The following is a 21,026-nucleotide window of genomic DNA, read 5'->3' on the forward strand; positions in this document are numbered from 1 at the left end:
ACTCTTTCTCTATATCAAAGGATTTTCCTGGTATAATACTGCCTCAGAGGTAAAAGGAAAAAGATCTGTGATCTGCCATTTACCACCTCTGGGAACTGGGGGAGTTTATTTTAGTGGCATGAGCTCTAGTTTCCTCATCTATAAAACAGGGCTATTATATCTTCTTTGCAGAGTTGTAGATGAGAGATAATATCTATATACAATGTCTCTGTATAAAATGTCTGGCCCATAGTTAACTTTTGGTAAGCACCTAGCAATTATTATTACATTGCTAAATAAACCTGTCCATAGGGTTTTTCTTATTCTCTAAATATACAGTAGTAATTTTTTTCTAGTTAAATTACTATTTAATTTATTGTTTGCATTAGAAGACAGGAGAAGATAAGGATTGAGCTAGAAAATGGGTTAAATATGCTATTTTTACATCATTAGCACTGGGTTAAAAATTTGCCTCTACTAGATATGGGCTATATGACTAAGTTAAGAAATTTAAATTCTTTTATCTACAAAATGGAAACAATAGCACTTACCTCTTAGTGTTGTGAAGATGAACTAAGACAAGGGATTAATCTCCAAAATTTACAAACAGTTCAAGCGGCTCAATATCAAAAAAAAAAACAATCAAAAAATGGGCAGAAGACTGAAATAGACATTTCTCCAAAGAAGACATACAGATGACCAAGAAGCACATGAAAAGATGCTCAACATCACTAACTATTAGAGAAACGCAAATCAAAACTACAATGAGGTATCACCTCACACCAGTGAGAATGGCCATCATCAAAAAGCCTACAAACAATACATGCAGGAGAGGGTGTGGAGAAAAGGGAACCCTCCTACACTGTTGGTGGGAATGTAAATTGGTACAGCCACTGTGGAGAATAGTATAGAAGTTCCTTAAAAAACCAAAATTGAGCTACCATATGATCCAGCAATCGCACTCCTGGGCATGTATTGGGAGAAGATCATGGTTTGAAAGGATACATGCACCCCAATGTTCATTGCAGCACTGTTTACAAGAGCCAAGGCATGGAAACAACCGAAAATTGTCCATCAACAGAGGAATGAATAAAGATGTGGTACATATATACAATGGAATATTACTCAGCCATTAAAAAGAATGAAATAATGCCATTTGAAGCAACATGGATGGACATGGAGATTATCATACTAAGTGAAGTAAGTCAGACAGAGAAAGACAAATATCATATGATATGGCTTACATGAGGAATGTAAAAAAAATACAAATGAACTTATTTACAAAACAGAAACAGACTCACAGACTTAGAGAAGGTTACCCGGGGGAAGGGGGGGGAAGGATAGATGGGGAGTTTGGGATTGACATGTATACACTGCTATATTGATTTATTGATTATTTTTCCCTGTTCAGCCCTGATCTTTATTTTTTTAATTTAATTTTTTTAGAATCTTTATTGGAGTATAACTGCTTTACAATGGTGTGTTAGTTTCTGCTGTGTAACAAAGTGAATCAGCTATACGTATACATATATCCACATGTCTCCTCTCTCTTGCGTCTCCCTCCCACCCTCCCTATCCCACACCTCTAGGTGGACACAAAGCACTGAGCTGATCTCCCTGGGCTATGCGGCTGCTTCCCACTAGCTATCTATTTTACATTTGGTAGTGTATATATGTCCATGCCACTCTCTCACTTCATCCCAGCTTACACTTCCCCCTCCCTGTGTCCTCAAGTCCATTGTCTATGTCTGCATCTTTATTCCTGTCCTGCACCTAGGTTCTTCAGAACTTTTTTTTTTTTTTGGTTCCATTTATATGTGTTAGCACACAGTATTTGTTTTTCTCTTTCTGACTTATTCACTCTGTATGACAGTCTCTAGGTCCATCTACCTCACTACAAATAACTCAATTTCGTTTCTTTTTATGGCTGAGTAATATTCCATTGTATATATGTGCCACATCTTCTTTATCCATTCATCTGTCGCTGGACACTTAGGTTGTTTCCATGTCCTGGCTATTGTAAATAAAGCTGCAATGAACATTGGGGTACATGACTCCTTTTGAATTACGGTTTTCTCGGGGTATATGCCCAGTACTGGGATTGCTGGGTCATATGGTAGTTCTATTTTTATTTTTTTCAGGAGCCTCCATACTGTTCTCCATAGTGGCTCTATCAATTTACATTCCCACAAACAGTGCAAGAGGGTTCCCTTTTCTCCAAACCCTCTCCAGCATTTATTGTTTGTAGATTTTTTGATGATGGCCATTCTGACTGGTGTGAGGTGACACCTCATTGTAGCTTTCATTTGCATTTCTCTAATGATTAGTGATGTGGAGCATCCTTTCATGTGTTTATTGGCAATCTGTATATCTTATCTGGAAAAATGTCTGTTTAGGTCTTCTGCTCATTTTTGGATTGGGTTGTTTGTTTTTTTGATATTGAGCTGCATGAGCTGCTTGTATATTTTGGAGATTAATCCTTTGTCAGTTGCTTCATTTGCAAATATTTTCTCCCATTCTGAGGGTTGTCTTTTCGTCTTGTTTATGATTTCCTTTGCTGTGCAAAAAGCTTTTAAGTTTCATTAGGTCCCATTTGTTTATTTTTGTTTTTATTTCTGTTTCACTAGGAGGTGGGTCAAAAAGGATCTTGCTGTGATTTATGTCATAGAGTGTTCTGGCTATGTTTTCCTCTAAGAGTTTTATAGTGTCCTTTTCTTCTTGGGTCAACTTTACTTAATATTATTATTCACAATTACCTCTTGGAAGCATTTGCAGCTATCGTTTGCTGGAAAGATGGTGTCTAACCACATATTCTTTACAAGTAGATTCACTACTAGTGTGAAATTGAAAGTTTTGGTGACGTAGTGAATGATCATTGAATGAGTCAATTTCATGTCTCTTAACTGAACCCCAAGATTCTCAGGCCCTCATTCTACAAAAAGAGCAGGCTACCCCAGGTATAATTTTACCCTCTGTATCTCCTTGAGAGGTCTGTTGGAAGTAGATATAGCATGTAAATGTGGAAAGGCACTTTGGAGGCAATCTTTTGACCCATACTTATTGATCACTTGCTCTGTGTTCAGTACTGTGCTAAATGGCATAAAAAGGCATAAAAAGGAAAATCTTTAAGGTACAGTCCCTAACCTCAGTGAGCTCACAACCCAAGTAGGATATTAAAGGCTACTAAAATGCAAAATTTCCCCAAAGATTAATATCTTCAGCAGGGGACATTAATTGACTTGGCCTAGGGAAGAAAGGAGGGGGAGACCTAGTGGTGCTTTGCATGAATTATCTCATTTAATTCTTTTAACATCCTATGACACAAGCACTTCATTATCCCCATTTAACAGATGAAGAAGACCCAGAGAGGTTATATAGTCTCTCCTACTAAGACAAAACAAAACAGTGAGCTGAGTTTATGATTGTGCTGAAAGTCAGAGAGAAATGATCCTTCTAGTTTAGGGGGGGAAAAAAGGAGGACAAACCTTTCCACTTTGCCCATCTGTAAAATGGGTTAATAGCTACTAACAAGCAAGGAAAAAGGAGACAAAGTGAAATCCTCTATGGGAAATATATATTTTTTATGGTTAGAATACTATAAAAATGTTACAGTTCAATTCAGACCTCTAGGCTCTTTCCTCTTTTTGTGACAACTTCCCTAAATCGAGTTGGCTTCTAAAAGAGTGCTCTGAATGTACTAAAACATCATCTCACTTCACATAACAAAACACCATGCAGCCTACATGCAGATCATTTTTGCAATAATGTTATAGTGACAAAAATCGACAAGTTTCTTGTCAGAACATCTTGGTTATTAAAAATACATTAATAGCTCATTTTTCAAGATACTGTACTAATTCTGCTCATTTCCTATTGAAACTTATTGAATACTAAGAGCCTAATCAACCAGAAGTAGTGTTCAGTGGCCACAAAGAGTATGCTCCATTAAAGAAAAAAAAGAATTATGACCAAAAAGGTAATTATAATACATTGTATTTATCTGGCGCTGCGATCCTCTAATGGTTGAAGGGCTTTATAATTCACATAGGAAAGGGTTGAAGATGTAAGGTGTCCAAAAGTAAAATTAAAGACAGTGGCAGGCAATAAGGTTTAAGAGCTTTTCAGAACTCTTCAGAAAAGAAGGTCTGCTTAAAGTGCTTTTGCGATGGGTTTTCCTTTTTCTGTTTTCTTCCCTCCACTATCTTAATATCTACATATCTAAATGATCAGAAACAACTACAAGCCACCTCGAAACCAGAAATTTCCACTCTACTACATATTAGCAGTGTGACTTTGGACATTCTCAACACTTTATTTAGTCCAAACGACTATCAGATTTTAGGTGTCATTCTCTGGGTATCAGTAAAATCATACTGAAATAATATGTCATACCTTGCAGGGGTTGTGCTAAGACTTAAGATTAATGTATGTGGAATATAGGCACACTGTAGATACTCAATAAATTATGGTATTACTGTTCTTACTCCAAATAGATGAGACTTTTTAAGGGTGGGGATCATATTTTATTCAACTTGGTATCTACAGCACTAGCACCATGCTTGGCATACAGTAGATATTTAGGATATGTTTGTGACACTACACTGGAGTCCCAGATCTGAAGCAACGTCTGATCTTAAAATCCCTCTAAGCATCATGTTCTCTCTGGGTGCCCAATAAATGTTTGCTTTTGACTATTCAATAACAACTTAATGATTATTGATTAAATATTGAGCTTCATTTTTACCCTCAAGGATCTTAAAATTGATTTGGAAAAGCTAGGTTTATACATATGAAACGATGGGAGAACACAGCCTGCGATGGATCTTCATTTCTCTTCTCTGCCCAAACTTCATTTCCTCTTTTTCCTTTTTCTGGTAACACATCTTGGTTTTCCTTGCTGGAATTGTTACTCCACACTCCATGCTATTAGGAGCTGTTCAGCATTCTCCAGAAAATATATACTATTAAAGAATCTAACACTAGAGTCATTTTTGCCATGTGGAGCTACTCAGGTCATCATGTGACTCAGGCCAGACTAATTGGAGCATCACATTCCTGTGGCTACAGCAATTGACCCAGAGATGGGTAGAAAGTCATCAGAAGCTTGTCAAAAATGTACCCTCTGAACTGAATCTTACAAAAGTTACAGACTACTCTGATAAGCTCAAAGAATATATTATCAGCAGAATACCAGGAGACCACAGGCTGTAGGATGTTCAGAGACTTCAGCTGCTTGAGATGCTTCAGCTTCCCATGGAAGATGCTCTTGGGTTGGTGATGATGGAACTGGGCCCATCAGGCACAAGGTCCTGACAGTCTCAGGAAATTCCCAGTGAGGCATCATACTGTAAAACTGTAGCTTCGCGGTTGCAAAAACTGACTTTAGCAACTCTTGTCAATTTCTTCATTCTCCATGAACACCAGTATGCTGCATTGTGCACAAGTCATGTAATAATAACCAAGTGTCCCTATCCTGGTGCCACAGTTATCTAATGATGACAGTCATGGCCTGGGTCTAGGAGGAGGTGAGCACAGCAGACCAACAACAAGTATGTGCCCAATCAGACCCAATGATACTCCTGCATGGGAATTCTGTGGAACTGCTGGGAAAGAGGAAATCTGCTTCCTGCTGGAGTTATTGAGAGGACAAGATTCAACTTGGAGCTGCTGGCAGCTATCATGCCATCGTGAGGTGGAGATCTTGAGAAAGGAGCTCACCCAGAGGAAGAGGGAGTGCAGAAAATCAAGCTGAGTCCTGACGGTATCATTGAGCCTCAGGATCCAGTCATGCCTGAAGTAAGTTTACCCCTGGACTTTTCAGTTTTGCAGCAAACAAATTGTCTCTTTTTGTTTTTGCTTAAGACTGTTTAAATTGTAAACCGTCATTTGCAAGCTACCACACAAACAAATGCGTGACTCAGATGACAAATGTGATTTCAGAGAACAAAGCAGAAATTATTCCTAGAATAACTAGGTTAACTTCTTGAAGCACATGGAATATGGACTGGTTCTTTGCAAACTAGAGAATATTTGCGTTAGTACAAAAGGGAGGATTTCTACATGCTGAAACAGATTTTTAAAAACAACATAAAAGAGGATAAACGAAGGAACGGAATGTGGAAACAGTCTGACAGAAAGAGCACCAGAGGGTCAAGGTTCTAGTCCTTACTCGGCTATCAACCAACCTGATGGCCTTAGAAAGACTGCTTTTCCTCTTCAGGACTCAGTCTCCCCTTATGTCAAGCACAGAATTGGACTTGTAGGTCTCTAAGATTCTCTCCGACTCTACCTTCTAAGGGTCTATGAAATCATAAAAGGCTGTTCACAGTCCTGTATATTTAAACATCTCCACAGTCACTTACCCATTCTCGGAATATAGACTCTTCCTGGTCTTTTGTCTTTCCCTCCACCCCCCATTCCTTCCTGTTCTGAATGAAATGGAAATAGACAAGCTACATTCGCTGAAAAGCCATGACTTTTAAGCTCTGAAAGCACTTGATTGTGCCCAGAGAAAGCTCCTCTCTGAGTGAGGGTGATGAAAGCAATGGGAAGGGGCCTCCTGGTTAATTGCACCTCTGTGGAGATTAAAGCGTGAGCAAGGAATTTGGAGGAACTTTGCTCTTTCTGAGTTGTCTTCCTCTGCCCTCTTCCTTTTCTGTGGAGAGAGGCTTTGGCATCAAGGTCTAAATTAACATCCAAGCTGTATTGTATGCAAAATAGATACTGAACTAGCTTATAACTGTGCAGCCTATAGCATCTGCTAAAATAGAGTCATGTATCCCCCAAAGAAACATTTTCATGTTCATAATCCAATGAAGATTGACACCAATTCTCACCAAGGCTTGCACTTTTGGTTAGAATGTGTTCTACCTTAAAACCATTGCAGGTAGCACAGGGAGATCAGTTCAGTGCTTTGTGACCACCTGGAGGGGTGGGATAGGGACGGTGGGACGGAGACGCAAGAGGGAGGAGATATGGGGATATATATATGTATAGCTGATGCACTTTGTTATAAAGCAGAAACTAACACACCATTGTAAAGCAATTATACTCCAATAAAGATGTTAAAAAAAAAAAAAAACCATTGCAGGAAGATATGTAAAAATGATGAGAACTCTTCAGGCTGGATTTGAAAGGGGGGCTTACAAAGGCATATATCTTCGAATTCTAAGTGCCCAAGTCATTATCTAACACTATTATACAAATTTATTTGTTTACTTACTGTCTGCCACCACCTTGAAGGCAGTGACTTCATCTTGTTTACCACTGAATACCGGAGGCTGGCACAGACTAATTGATCAATAAATGTTTATTGAATGAGTGAATGATCAGATTTTAAGTAGTAAAGGATTTAGCTCTTTTAATTAACCAGAAACATAAACAGTCGTTATCAGAATTTGGTGAGAAAACCACAGACCTGATATAATTCTAGCTTAAAGCAAAGACACCTGACATTGTATGTTCCTTCACTGTAGATAAATGTGTAGTATTAATCTGGCTTTTGAAAAGAGTTCATGGTCCTGGGGTTCAGGGAACTCAGTCTGGGCATCTTCGATGTCTCTTAACCTCTTCATTTTGCATTTAATGTATAGAAAAGGATTTGTGTTCTCAGCAGATGCTCGAGACTCCCGTTTAAAGTAAACCTGGCATTATTGAGACAATGCTTGGTTGGCTACACCTGCTTGGCCAGGGAGTCCCTGCAGTCAACGAATGTTGGCCAACCTCCAGGCTTTCAAGAAAGGGCCAGAACCGCTGCACCCAAGACATTTTGGGGTCCTGGGGGAAGGAGAGAGAAGAGACAGTTGGCCAATGGAGTGGGATGAGGGCAAGGCTAAACTGTGAGCTGTGACTCCTCCCGTGACCTCTCATGTTGTTTTTAAACTCACTACACCCATGGATTCCTAGCTGCACTTTCCTTTTTTTCTTTTTTGGATGCATGGGACCTGAGTTTCTCATCTGAGAATGTTGGTATGGGATGGACAGAGACAGGACTTGCAGATCCAAAGTCAAAAATGCCCATGATAAAGGATGCCCTTGAGGATTTGGAGAAATTGAGATCTGCCACAGGCAGCGGATGGGGAGATGTCTGAGTTGAGGTTATTTAGATGTCTGAGAGATGGCGGCTTCAGTGCCACTGGGGTTGCATGCAGTTGAGGAAGCCAAGGCAACAAGACATTGGTAAAAACAAACAAACATAACACAACAAAAAAGATTCTGGTTCTAGAGCCAAATGCCCTGTAATTGAGTTAGAATCCCAGCTGTCATAACTGTTCCAATGGGCCCTACTCAAGTCAAAAGCCCTTTGAGCCTCCATTTCCTTGGCCACTACCTTAGAAGGTTGCAGGAGACAAAGCTTATCAGCTCTTAGCACAGAGCTCAACAAGGAGTTCATGTTATTTTGAGTTGAAGAGATCTGCCCAAAGCATCCAGACCAGAAACGAAAACAAGGACAAAACAAGAACCTGGCCCTCCTGTCACCTCGTTTGCTGCCCTTTTCCCAAACTCTGAGGCTCCATCCCTATTTTCAAGGTAACAGCACAGAGGCAAGCGCCAGCTTTGTGTTTTTTAAAGGCCCAGCTGCTTACCTGATGGAAACATCCTGCCCAATGTGACTTTATAAAAGTGAGAACAACATGACTACTTTAACTAATAGCAGTGAATTATGACTTCCTGTGTATTTATTAGGACAACACTATAAATGGGAAATTGTTGTGGTGTCCTTGGGGAGAGGAAGAATTTAATTCCATGGGAATCCCATTGTCTTTTCCCATTTGGGCTCTCTTTGCTGGGGAGAAGTCACATTTATCATCTGATGTCTAACATGACATTTATAGTCTTGTTGAAGTTGTTTGCAGTGTTGATGGGCTGCTGGCTAGAGAAGTCTGAGCTTGGAGCTTCACTGAGACCGTGAACCAAGGAGGAAGTCTGGCTGGATGTGGAGCCCAGCCATCTGTGTCCAAGAACCAACTCGATTTTCTGTGCAGACATAGGAAGATAATTTCCCATCTCAGCGCCTCAGTCAATGCAAGTGAAAGGTTTAAAGGTTTGGCTTAGACAAATTTTAAGGGTCTTTCCATCTGTAATATCACATTATTCTAATAATTGAAGCCAATTTCATTGCTGGTCGAAAGAGAAATCATTCCTTTGCTGACATTTGCTTTGCGTGCTCTTTGCGTTGGGTCTCCATATGTCCACATGCTGGCTGCACAGTAGACAGATTTCTGTTTTCAAAGTGAATTTCCAGGCAGCTGAGCTCTCTGGTAATTTCAAATTGTCAGCTTTGTCTAGCTACCCAGTATCCTTCTCTTCACCCTGTGCTCTGCCCTTGGCATCTGCCTGGGCTTGTCCAAGGGGATTCAGAATTATGTGGAATTCATGTTGTCTTCTTTGAAGATGACAGACTTCTCAGGGCTGCAATGAGGAAAATGTGGGACTTGGTGTATGAGAAATTGTGGCGGTTTTAGATGATGTCATCTTTCTCCAGAGAAAACTTTATTTTCTTCTGGCCAGCAGTGAGAGGAAGAACAGATCCTGCCTATCCAATCAGGAATGGAGATGGGGCTCAACTGAGAGTTAGTAGGGGTTAGTCTACTTCCAGTTTGTCAATCTGTCTTTACTCTTGGTCTTAACTGGAAGCCCAGCGTGTTTAGTAGGGCTCCTCATTCTAACGTCTATGAACTTCACCTTTGTCTCTCCACCTCTGTGTGAGTTAGTTTTTTAGCTTCTGACCAGCCGCCTTCTGCTTGGTTTCTTGACCTTTCTCTCCCACCCAGTTTAGGATGCAACAAATTCCTTAAGGTAAAAAGCAGAGCAGAATATCAGGCTCACTTCTCTTAGAGTCTCTGTCCCCTGGAATCTCGTGCCCTCAAGTCCTGGCCGCCATGGTTGTTCTCTGATGCCATCAAACAGACTTTTTCTTTTGTCTTTGAATTTAATCTAGCTTTTATAGTTATTTTAATTAAGATTAATGGGAGGGTTGGTCTAAATCAAGGCACTCCACCATAACTGGAAGCAGAAATTATATAATGATTTAATTTTAACTATAACCTTCAAGAGGCAATTGTCTGCATGCTCTGGTTTGGAAGAACATCAGAGTTATATTGAACCCACTTTGAATGCCAATGATGACTTTCACTTATTCATTCAAGAAATATTTATTGAGTGCCAACAATATTCCAGGTATTGCATATCAGGCACTAGGGAGACAATGGTGTACAAAACGTGAGGTCTCTATTCTTATAAAGTCTTCTTGGGAAGTATATACGTTAAATAATACATAGATATAGATTATAGTAAGATCTTTGAAGAAAAAGAACATGATGCCTAGTCAGAGAAATAACAAGGTAGAAGTAATTTAGAGGGAGATGGTGCTCAGGGAAAGTCTTTGAGGAGTCATGCAGGTTGAAAGCTGAAGGCTACATTGCAGTTAGCAGGATGGAAAGTGCGGGTGCCGGGTGGGTGGGGAGCATTTCAAGCATAAGGACCAGCACATGCAAAGACCATGAGATGGTCAAGTCTGATGAACGAGAATAACTAAAAGTAAGTGCATCTGGATGAAACACAGAGATCAAGGATGAGATGAGGTAGGACTAGGATAAGGACTAGGATTGCTGGCCTAGGAAAAAGTCCAGGTTGTACCCCAGGAGGACTGGGGAGCCACTGCAATATTTTTAAGTACGGGAGTGATGAGGTATGATTTATTTGATGAAGATTGCCCTGGCTATTTTGAGGAAAATGGATTTGAGCTGGGATAGGGCAAGAGTTAAGGAAACCTGATACAAAGTGGTTATGATGATCCAGCTGAAAGATGATGGTAGCCTGAAGGACAGAAATGGCAATGGAGATGGAAAGAGGTGATGAATCAGAAATATTAAGGAGGAAAAGCATCAGTAGGATTTGGTGATGGACCAGATTGGAGCGGAAGGGAAGGGAAGGAATCAATAATGACACCCACATTTCTGACTTGAACAACCAAGTGGTCATGTGTGGATCCACAGTCACTAATTTGCCACAGCCACTATAACAACGTATCACAAACCAGTGGCTTAAACAAGAGAACTTTATTACGTCACAGTTCTGGAGGCTAGAAGTCTGAGATCAAGGTGTTGGCAGAGTTGGTTCTTTCTGAGGGTTGTGAGAAAGAGTCTGTTCCATGCCTCTCCCCCAGCTTCTGGTGGTTTGCTGGCAATCTTTGGCATTCCTTGGCTTGTAGATGCTTCACCCCACTCTCTGCCTTCATCTTTACGTGGTGCTTTCCCTCTGGGCATGACTCTATGTCCAAACTTCCCCTTTTTATAAGGATACCAGTCATATTGGATTAGGGCCCACTCTGATGACCTCATCTTACTTACCTGCTTACATTCCCAATGACGCTTTCCAAATAAGGTCACATTCTGGGGTACTGGGAGTTAGGGCTTCAACGTGTGTTTTGGGGGAAGATGCAATTTGACCCAAATAGTCACATAGCATCTCTGGGCCTGTTTTTTCACCTGCAGACCGGGGACAAAAATACCTCACAGAGCTCTTATGAAGAATAAACAAGAAGATATGTTTAACATGCCAGGAATAGTATTTGAAACATAACGGAATTGAGGAATTGTTAGTCCCTTTCTGCTCCGTTGCCTAACCCAGATAGAATGGGGAACTTCAGATCAGAAGGGAGGAAAATCCATTAGGGAGGCCTCCTGGGGCACTTGGGGGTCTCAAAGTGCCCCCTAAATCATGCTCTGTTGGTGAATACCTCCAAAACAGGGCAGGCTTGATTCCCTGGGACTAGGCCAGCCAAGAGTTGGAGGAATGATTGAGACTCGACTACTCTGGCCAGGGAAAGAGCACTGGCCTGGGAGTTGGATGCCTGAGTTCTAATGACTGTGTGAGTAACCTTGGGCAGGCATCTGCCTCCTCTGGGCCTGAGATTTCTATTCAAATTATCAGGCACTATTTATTTGTTGGCTGAACACATGTTGAATGAGTAAGTCACAGAGCACTTGCTGTGTGGCAGGCCCTGTGATAGATGGTTTATATCCATGCTCTAATTTAATGCTATCAAGAGCCCCATGAGATTTCATAGGTGGGGAGCCTTGGCCTTAGAGAGGTCCATCACTTGTCTAAGCTGACACTAGGTCTGTCCTCCCTTACCATCTGGGTTCTGAACTTCCCTGTTCCCAGGCTTTAAGAGTTCAACATTCCATACATTCCCGCCAACATTCTCATGCTTCTTCCTCTGCCTCTGATGCCCCATGGATGAGGCTGGACCCTGGTACAGCTACAGGCACGTGACACCAGGGGGACCCGGAATGCGGCTGTTGCATAGTTTCCCAGCCTTGCCCAGGGAAGCCCATTAAACATGAAAGGAGCAATTACAAGCTGCAATCAAAGGCACATGAATCAGAGATTCCTTCCCTTTAAATATTTTGACTCACTTGCCACTTATTTGACTTCTAATCTACATTTTTGTCTCTGTCATTCTGAAACAGATTTCGAAAGGGATAGGAGAAGTGGGCATGGAGATGGAAGTTTCTCTTTCTGAACAGTTAGCTAGGATTGTTTACTGCAGGCTGATTTTTACCCTTAGGTAATTTCGGGCTTCCTTCTTGTTGGCTCTAATAATATTAATTCTGATTTCTTCTGCCAATATTTGGGCTGTCCCTGTAATGATGAGGAATCGTGTGGTGATTCAGAGGCAGCAGCTGTGGCAGTGTCATTTGAATATTAGAACCTGAAATTTGCTCAGATGGGGTCCCTAGTATAGGATATGGCTTTGATGGGTATATGATCCTCATGGTGCTTTCTTTCATAATGGATGGAGGAAAGGTACAAATGACGGTAAGAAAAGGACAACCACTTGGGTCTGACCTAGAGTACATCAAGAGCTCAGATCTGCAAAGGGAAGGTCAACCAATCGGGAACTTGCCTTTTTTGTGTGTGTGTGTATTTAAAATATATTTTAATAGAAACACTTTCTCACCATCTTTAAATAAAGATGGTCTGCATTTTTTAATCTGAAATGCTCTGGCATTAGGACTTAATTGCTCCCTGGTCCACAGGGTTTAGATGCCATGCACTACTAATTCTCCAGTGTTCATGAGGCAGGCATTACGCATGTCCTCCTTTGCTGCAAGTCCTTGTGGCAACTTCAGGGACTTGATTCTTTTTTTGTCTGTCTGTTTGTTTCTAACAGCTTTATTGAGGTATAATAGACATACAACAAAATGCACACACTTGAAAAGCATATGGTGCTAAGTCTGACATACGTATACACCCATGAATCCATCACCTCAACGGGGACTTGATTCTTTTCAAATGTTCAACCACTTTCTTTTTTGCCTTCACTGAAGGGATATTCTTGTGAACCTGAGGAATAGGTGCTTTTTCTAATCCAAGCATCTTTATTGTAAACTTTTTCCCAAATGGATGTCTTTTCCTAGTTCTTATTCTGGTAACAATATGCAGTTTATGAAGGTGCTTTGGATCCCCACCATATTTTTCATGGTCTGCAGGTGAAGGCTGAAAAACTTTATCTGGAATTCTTGACCTGGTAAATTTGTGATGAATCAAATCTGTACAGATGAGAGGCTCTATACCTTTTGTCACTGTTTGCAGTCTGCCTGCTGGCCGCTGACCTACCAAGTGCAAAATCCCTGCAGTGAATATGGTGATTATTCTCTTTATAGGCCACTGAGGGAAAGCCAAGCAAAAGAAGGACCTTGCCTTTGTAATACTAACAATAGTAACCACCTTTTGAGAGTTTGCTAAGGTAGGTACTGTCATCACCCCCATTTTGTATATATAAAAAAAAAAATGAGGCTCACTGAGGATATATAATCCCAACTCACTCCTTTGGAAAATGGCAGACTTGGGATCCAATCTCCAATCCAACTGTCTAAACTATAGCTCTTATACACTTGACCACTATACCTACAAACCCAGACTTGCAAAGTAAAGTCATCTAAGGTCCCAGGACTGCTGATGGGAATCTTGGGAAAACAGCCCTGCCCAAACCACAGCCATTCACAGGGCTTATGATGAACCATCACTGTACTCAATACACACTTAAATGCATTATTTCATTTAATTCTCACAATGTTCCTAATGAAGTAGGTACTATTATCATTCCCATTTTATAGGTGAAGAAACTTGGGTTCAGAAAAAAAGAAGTGACATCCTTGTGCCATGCCACTAGTAAATGGTACAGCTGTATTTTATTTTACTTTCATTATTCTCCTCTCAACATCAATGACTCAGAAACTTTTTACCAGCTGGAGATTTAAATTGGGGGCATTTTTATGAATCTAAAAGCAATGTTCTTTTATAAGAAAGCATTTGCCGTCTTCTCCTCTGTAGGAATATATTCTGAGTGAGTCTTTCTTTAGCATCTTAAACCCACATGGCCCTAATAATCATCCATTTCCTGGGCAGCTACAGAGCTTTTTGCTAACTCTAATTCTCTTCCCTTCAGGGCTCAGATCACATCATTCTGTCCTCAGATCCTGTGAGGACTGGCAAATCCAGGTGGCTCAAATGGAGCCCTTTCTAGTGTCCTCTGCTCACCTGAACCCCAGGCCTTTCCCTCTTTTGAACAACCTTCCTCCACACCAAACTGCCATCTACCCCCTTCCACCTTCCCTCTCTGACTCTCACTTATGCCCTCCATCCCAAACGTCCTAGTCTCCGTTCTTCCTCCTGTAAATAGTTTTTAATGGTGCACTGGAAAGAACCTCATGGTCCCTTAAAATCATAGTCAGATTATTGCATTCTTGCCTGGGGCGGGTCTCTTATTCCTTTCCAAAGGAGCTGAGAAATACAGAAAAGAAAAATGGCGAAACACGCTGTGTGATTATGGATAAAAGGAAAGGTCAGCACAATCATTTCCTGATATACATGGTAAAACCTCGACTAAATGAAAACAGCAGAGTGTGGAATTCTGGGTAAAGGAATTTTCTGGCTATTTCAGGATTAATCCTCTACAGTCTGCTTTCCTGCTTCTGTCAGAGTAGCATGCCAGACAAAATGACCCTCTGTGGACTGAGGATTTTATACAGTCCTGACATCGTTGTTCTGGGCAGCCACGGCTTCCACAGTTCCTCAGGCAGACCCAAGCCTGCAATTCCCCTCCCCTTGTGAGACATGCTACATCTAAAGAATTTCGTCTTCTCTCTTCATTCCTGGCAACTGGAGATTTTCTTTCCTGATTTTCAGCCAATACATTTTGTGAAAAATTAAAAATAATATTTAGCTTGGTATTTCTAATGTTGAGGGTGCAGGGCTTCCTGCCTCTGTTCACTCTGCCATCTTCACGGGGACTGAAGTTGACCCCGTGTCTCCCGGCATCTAGTACTCAGCCATCAGGCCATTAACAATGGGGGAGAGCTCTCTTATTTGCCAAGATCTGTCCACTAGCCTATGTCACTGAGGTGAATCGGGAGGAGAAGGAAGGCACCTACTACTTACTTCTTTTAATCCTTACAGAAAACCAGCGACACAGGCATTTATTATCTACAACTTTAAAGCCTGGGGAAACAGAGGTTTGAAGAGGCTAAGCTGTCCAAGGTCAGTGAGGAAGTGGCTAAGAGAGGATTTGAATTTAGGATTCTCTGCCTTCAGTGCAGTTGCTTTTCCCACTAGCCTCCACTGGCTGGGATACAGTCCAAATCTGGAAAACTAATTCCTCCCAATTTGTAGCAGTCCTTCTTCCCTTAGGCGGTGGCCTTGTGCAAGGGTGGGCTATTGGGTGCCTGGCAAAGGTACATTCTGGAGGCCTCATCCTCCTGTAAGCTCTAACTACACCTACACGGTCATGGAATGGCCTCATCGAGAGCATCCCTCCCTTTCCTGACCTCTTCCACCTGCCCTCCTCCCTCCCCAGCAAATAAACTTTCCTTTAGTAAGGTCAGCTGGGGAGCCATTTTCTTATAATCTCTGATGTGAGTTCACTTCCCAAACCAGTGATGCCTGGCTATGCAGCTTGGCCAAATCTGGTAACATTTCTGAATTTCATTTACCTCCTTGTATATAGGGACTCATAATTCCTCACAGTAATATACAGTGTCCCAAGAACATTACCATTCCTGTGGTTTTATTTTGTTTCCAGGAAGTTAAATTAATAGTACTTTTTTTTAAATGCTCACAGTTATTGAGCACTGAAGTGCCAGGGGCCAAATCTGTTTATATACATGTTCTCATTTACCCTCACAACTCTTCTATAGAGTATGCATTTCATTATTTCCATTTTGCGGACTAGGAAACTAAGATTAAGTAACTCATCCAAAGTCACATACCCAAGAAGTGAATGAGACTGTCTGAATTAACAGCTCAAATACGTGACTTCTATCTTACGTGACTTCTATATTCTGATCTTTATTAGATTATAAAGTGTTCTTTCCATTTTTCAGGTGTCAAGAGATATGTTTAAATTCACACATCAGCAGAATGAGGAGTAGATCTGGCCTGGGGCTTAGCTTTCTGGATGGGGCTTTTGTGACACAATCACATGGTCTCATAAGGATGTGGAGACTCGGAAATTTGGTGACTCCATGAAACGAACTGTGTTTGGATGAAGCCTCTAGGCACAGCCTCCTCCCTGCCAAGGTCTGGAGGCTGCCTGAGGTCTTTCCTCAAGCAGCTGGCCCTCCCTGTCCACTGCTCTCTAAGTGAGCTCGCTGGCTCTGTGCCCATGCCCAGGCCTGGGACTTACACCCTGGGCTGCCCTCACACCCCTGGGGGGCCTCCCACCGCCTCCCGAGCCTGGACTGTGGCCTGAGGACCTGGCTCCCCCAGAAGGCATTGCTCCCTTCTGGCAAGGTGCCAACTGTGGGTGGGTTGGGCTAAGCCCAGGGCAAGGGAGGAACGAGTAGAGAGACAGCTTGATTCTGTGCCCTGAGAGATGCTTGGGGGAGTGTGAATCCCAATGACCAGCCCCAGAAGCTTGCAGGGATTTTAAATTCCTGAGTTGGCCCTGAATAACCCCCTGCTGGATCTGCAGATGTTTCCATTGCCAAAAGGCCCAAGGATGACCCAAGTCCTCTCCCACGGAGACCTCCCATCCCTGAGCCCCCTGGATGTATACACTGGGGCCCTCCACACAAGGACAGTGTGCCTCACTCACGGAGGTCAACTGAGGCTGGAAGGACAGCTGGGGTCAACAACACCCAACTCCCAAGGGTTGATGGTTTTGTTTTATGCTTCAACTCCCCCTCCTCCCCTCTTCCTCCAACTTCTTATCTCTTTTCTCTTCTCTCCCATCACAGAGCCAACACATTCTGGGTTCAAACACCAGTTCCACTTATAATCAGTCATGTGTCTTTTGGAAAACTACTCAACCTCTCCGTGGCTCAGCTTTTTTTACCTGGAAAATAAGGGTGATAAAATCTTTGCCATTTCTAAGAATTGGAAATAGAGTGTGCTAAATGCCAAATACTTGATAAATGGTAATATGATAATAACTTAGTATTACTATTATGCAGTGTGGTAAGGAAATTAGCTAAAGGGATTTCACTGTATCTCCAAGTATACCTACCAGGTGTCTATAACATTACAGCTCAAGACTTTTAGGAATAAGCCCTTAATCAAGGTTCAAAGGCTTTTAAGAATAAAAATATGGGCATTACAGCTACGGAAAACTTTGCAGAGACTGCATGAGGATCAATTGCACATGTCACCCTCTGTGTGCACAGATTTTTCTGTTCCTTCGGGTCTCTCAAGGTCCTCAGATACAAGTTCTTTTATCTGTCACTGCACAACACACACACACTTACAGACCACTCCCACTTTGGGTCCTTCAATCTTGAAGAGAGCAGAATAATGAACTATAAGTTCACTGCTCAAGAGAGAGCAAGAAATCTGCTGTGATGTTGGATGGGCTCAGCATCCCTGTCAGCAGAAGACCCTATGGCTGATGAAGCTGACCACGGGAAAGGCAGTCCTTGGGAAAGAATGGTGTCAAAAGTCTCTCGCAGGTAATTTACTGTCCCAGATTAGAGTCTACCCCACATCATGCCAAGCCCTCTCTTCTCCAACCAAATGGCTCTCTGTGTGTCACACGCTAGGAACAGATAACCAGATCTAACAGATAACCAGATCTAAACTGGGAGATCAGAAGGCTAGCTCTCCAAACTGGGAGACTTTTGCAGGGTCGGGGGAGGGTGCTAAAGCATCAAGTGCAGGAGGCAACAAACAGACTGCATGTTCTTAATGTTCAAGACTAATTACTCACTAGAGTAAAAAACGCAAGAGATAGAAAGAAAACAAGCCTCTGATCTAAAATATCTAAAACTGAAATCCTTCCCCTGAAGAAGCACACATCTGGAATTCATTTTCTACTGCAGCAAGCCATGGACTAGCTCTCCACCAGAACCCTGCCCAGCCACTGCACGACGGCGACTGAATGCAGGCTGTGCTGCATGGGGGGCTGATAGAATTTTTCGCAGATAAATATTCCTGCCAAAGTTAGTTTTCAAGCCACGGGTCATAAATATACAGTATTCCAGCAAAAAAGTACAGAATGTCCTCCTGGGGTTGACAAGCAAATAGTTTTATAAATAACCCTCTTGACACGTGCAAGATGTTAACATTTTTGAGGTTTTGGGTAGGGGCAGACGCAGATTTAATTGCTCGATTCAGACTGGAGCCACTCTGGACTTGGACGTTAGGGGGCCTATGGCAATGTTTTTCTTGGTTTGAGAGAGTTTATGTTGCTTGTCAGCACTGAGGACAAAGGCTGCTTCTCAGAAAATTCTGGGCCAGTGTGCTGCACAGGTGAGTCTGACCAGATCTGTAAGCGAGGGGACCTGCACTGGGGCGTCAAATAAATTGCAATCCCTTATGTAGGAGGAGGGCTAGGCTGAGCCACAGTGTTGACTGTTGTAGAGGCACTGAGTGCCCAGCCCAGGCAATGTGTACAGGAAAGAAGGAAAACGTTCCAAAGAAGCCTCATATTTTGATAGTAATTTTATTTTCTTTTTTAACAGCAAATTTTGGGCAGATCCTGGAGTGGGCCAGATAAACACTGAGTCCAGGGGGATTTTAGTATCAGAAACACCACTGGATCTTAAATTAGTGCGTGGGACAGATTGGGGTTTGTCAAATACGCTTTTCATACTGACCCTAACACATTGCTAGATTTCCCACCTCTGAAGCCCACTGGGGTCCAGCCTATTCACATGCAGAGTGTTATCTGGACTTAATGAGGACATTACACTCCTGAGCATCTCTCAATGTCATTTATATGGTGCTTTAAAGTTTTCCAAGCCCTCTCACATCCACAATTGCAACTGAACCCCAGAGTAGCCCTGTGAGATAAACAGGGCAGGCACTACAATTCCCGTTTTACAGATGGAAATGCAGAAGCCAGGTGAAAGGAAGAAAATTGCCCAGGGATCCCAGATAGTAAACGGCAGAACAAGGATTCATATTTAGGCCCTTGGCCTCTTGAAGCTCTGTCAACAAACTGTTTGGTTTATCAGACATGCTAGGAAAGCAGAGAGCAGGGCCAGAAGGAAATGAGCACTAGGACAGCTAGGTTTTGATGAGGGAAAATAAGAGGAAGGCTCATGCTGGGGACTCTGTTCTGATGGGAAGCCCACAGTGTCCGACTTTCATTACACCTTAACCAGGAGTTGGGAAGATAACTAGTCACATCAGTAACCTCTCGCTCCAACTCTGTGGCTGAAGCTGGTGACAGATACAACATCGCCATGATGTTCTGAGGTGTGAGAAGGGCCTTTGCAGCTCTCAATTACAATACATCGACAGACTGCACGGCAACCTGATTCTGCAGGTAGTTCTGAATTTGCCGGTGAAGACAGGAGCTTCCTAAATTTTTAAAAGCAGAATAAGAAATCTCTCCTTCCTCTCACTTACTAGGCATACTGGGTTTCTGTACATTGACTAAAAGGTCTAAATCAGTTTGCAATGAATGTTAAGATAAAGATAATAGTAGTAATCACTGTCATCTAACAGCTGAGCCAGGCTGCAGTGCCTCAGTTAAGCACTTGACATACATACCCAATTTATTGAGTGGGCTGAACTCAAGGGAGGTACAACCAAGCAGTGGATGTCTTTTGCCTTCCAAACGCTGCATCCCCAATGCTCCGCAGACTCCCGCCCAGCCCCTTGATGACATCTTGGACAGTTCCATCTGCTGCTTTCTCATCAGTTTAAGTTATGAAAACAAGTTCTGTTTTGTTTGTTCACACTCAATTCAGGTATTAAATGGTCCCCTTGAGGTGAGATCAGAACTTCAATATCCCATCTCATTCACACTCCGCCTCCCCCCCTCCCCCACCGCCAACCTCTCCAACTCTAACTACAGGGACCTGCAGTGGGGATTTTGTGGGGGACTGTAATCTCTTTTATCACTTAACTTTCTTTCCTGTCCCTGTGACTGGCTGGCTTTTTCAGAGTCAGGGTAGAGGAGGGGATTAAGGGAAAAGGGACCCTCTTACAGGGCTGCTGGAATCAGTCATCAGTGCCCTCTCTGGCAGGTGCCTGCTTGGTGGCCTCATGGGCACACTTGGAGATTCTCAGAGGCTCTGGTTGTACACTCAGGCTGACCTCTTGTGACATTCTTAGCTCCTGTTCTGGTTGTCTGTGCTAGAGCATCTTATTGCTGGGGGCCCATCATGAGGGCTCAGGCTCTGCTGGCTTCTGCAGCATCCCCTTGGCCCATGGGAAACTCATGCATTCTTGCCTTAGCAACGGGTAGGCTGTTGTCTACCAAGTCCTATCTCCTGGCCCCAGTGTGGTGTGTATCACCACCCAACCTCCTGTCTTTTGTAGACCAGCCTCTGTGGTCACGAATGTCACCAAAAGCATGCCATGCTATCCCAGGAGTCCTCCCACTGTTCTTGGCCCTAGCCCCAAAACAGCACTGGATCCTGTGATCCTGCACCCTTTGTGAAGATGCGGCCAGGTGTAAGTGCCTGCCTCAGCTTCTTCTAGGCATCCCCAATCTCTGTGAATGTTTCTCTTGGCTGCACTCCCACCTCCAACACATTTGGGTTTTGAAGGGACACTCCTGAGCTGGGGAGGGGACAGCCAACAAAATCCCT

At 42.6% G+C, this 21,026-nt stretch overlaps 1 protein-coding gene and 1 pseudogene across 2 annotated transcripts in view; both read right to left on the reverse strand.

Moving 5' to 3' along the window:
- ADRA1B (adrenoceptor alpha 1B) overlaps positions 1–21,026 on the reverse strand; it is a 617,540-nt gene that overhangs the window by 201,070 nt on the left and 395,444 nt on the right. The gene's annotated exons all lie outside the window — the stretch shown is intronic.
- Positions 12,997–13,807, reverse strand: LOC113608279 (39S ribosomal protein L30, mitochondrial-like; annotated as a pseudogene).

This window comes from Aethalodelphis obliquidens, unplaced genomic scaffold, assembly GCF_003676395.1.
Source record: "Aethalodelphis obliquidens isolate GAN/ISIS:26980383/991018 unplaced genomic scaffold, ASM367639v1 scaffold52, whole genome shotgun sequence".
Lineage (NCBI taxonomy): Eukaryota > Metazoa > Chordata > Mammalia > Artiodactyla > Delphinidae > Aethalodelphis > Aethalodelphis obliquidens.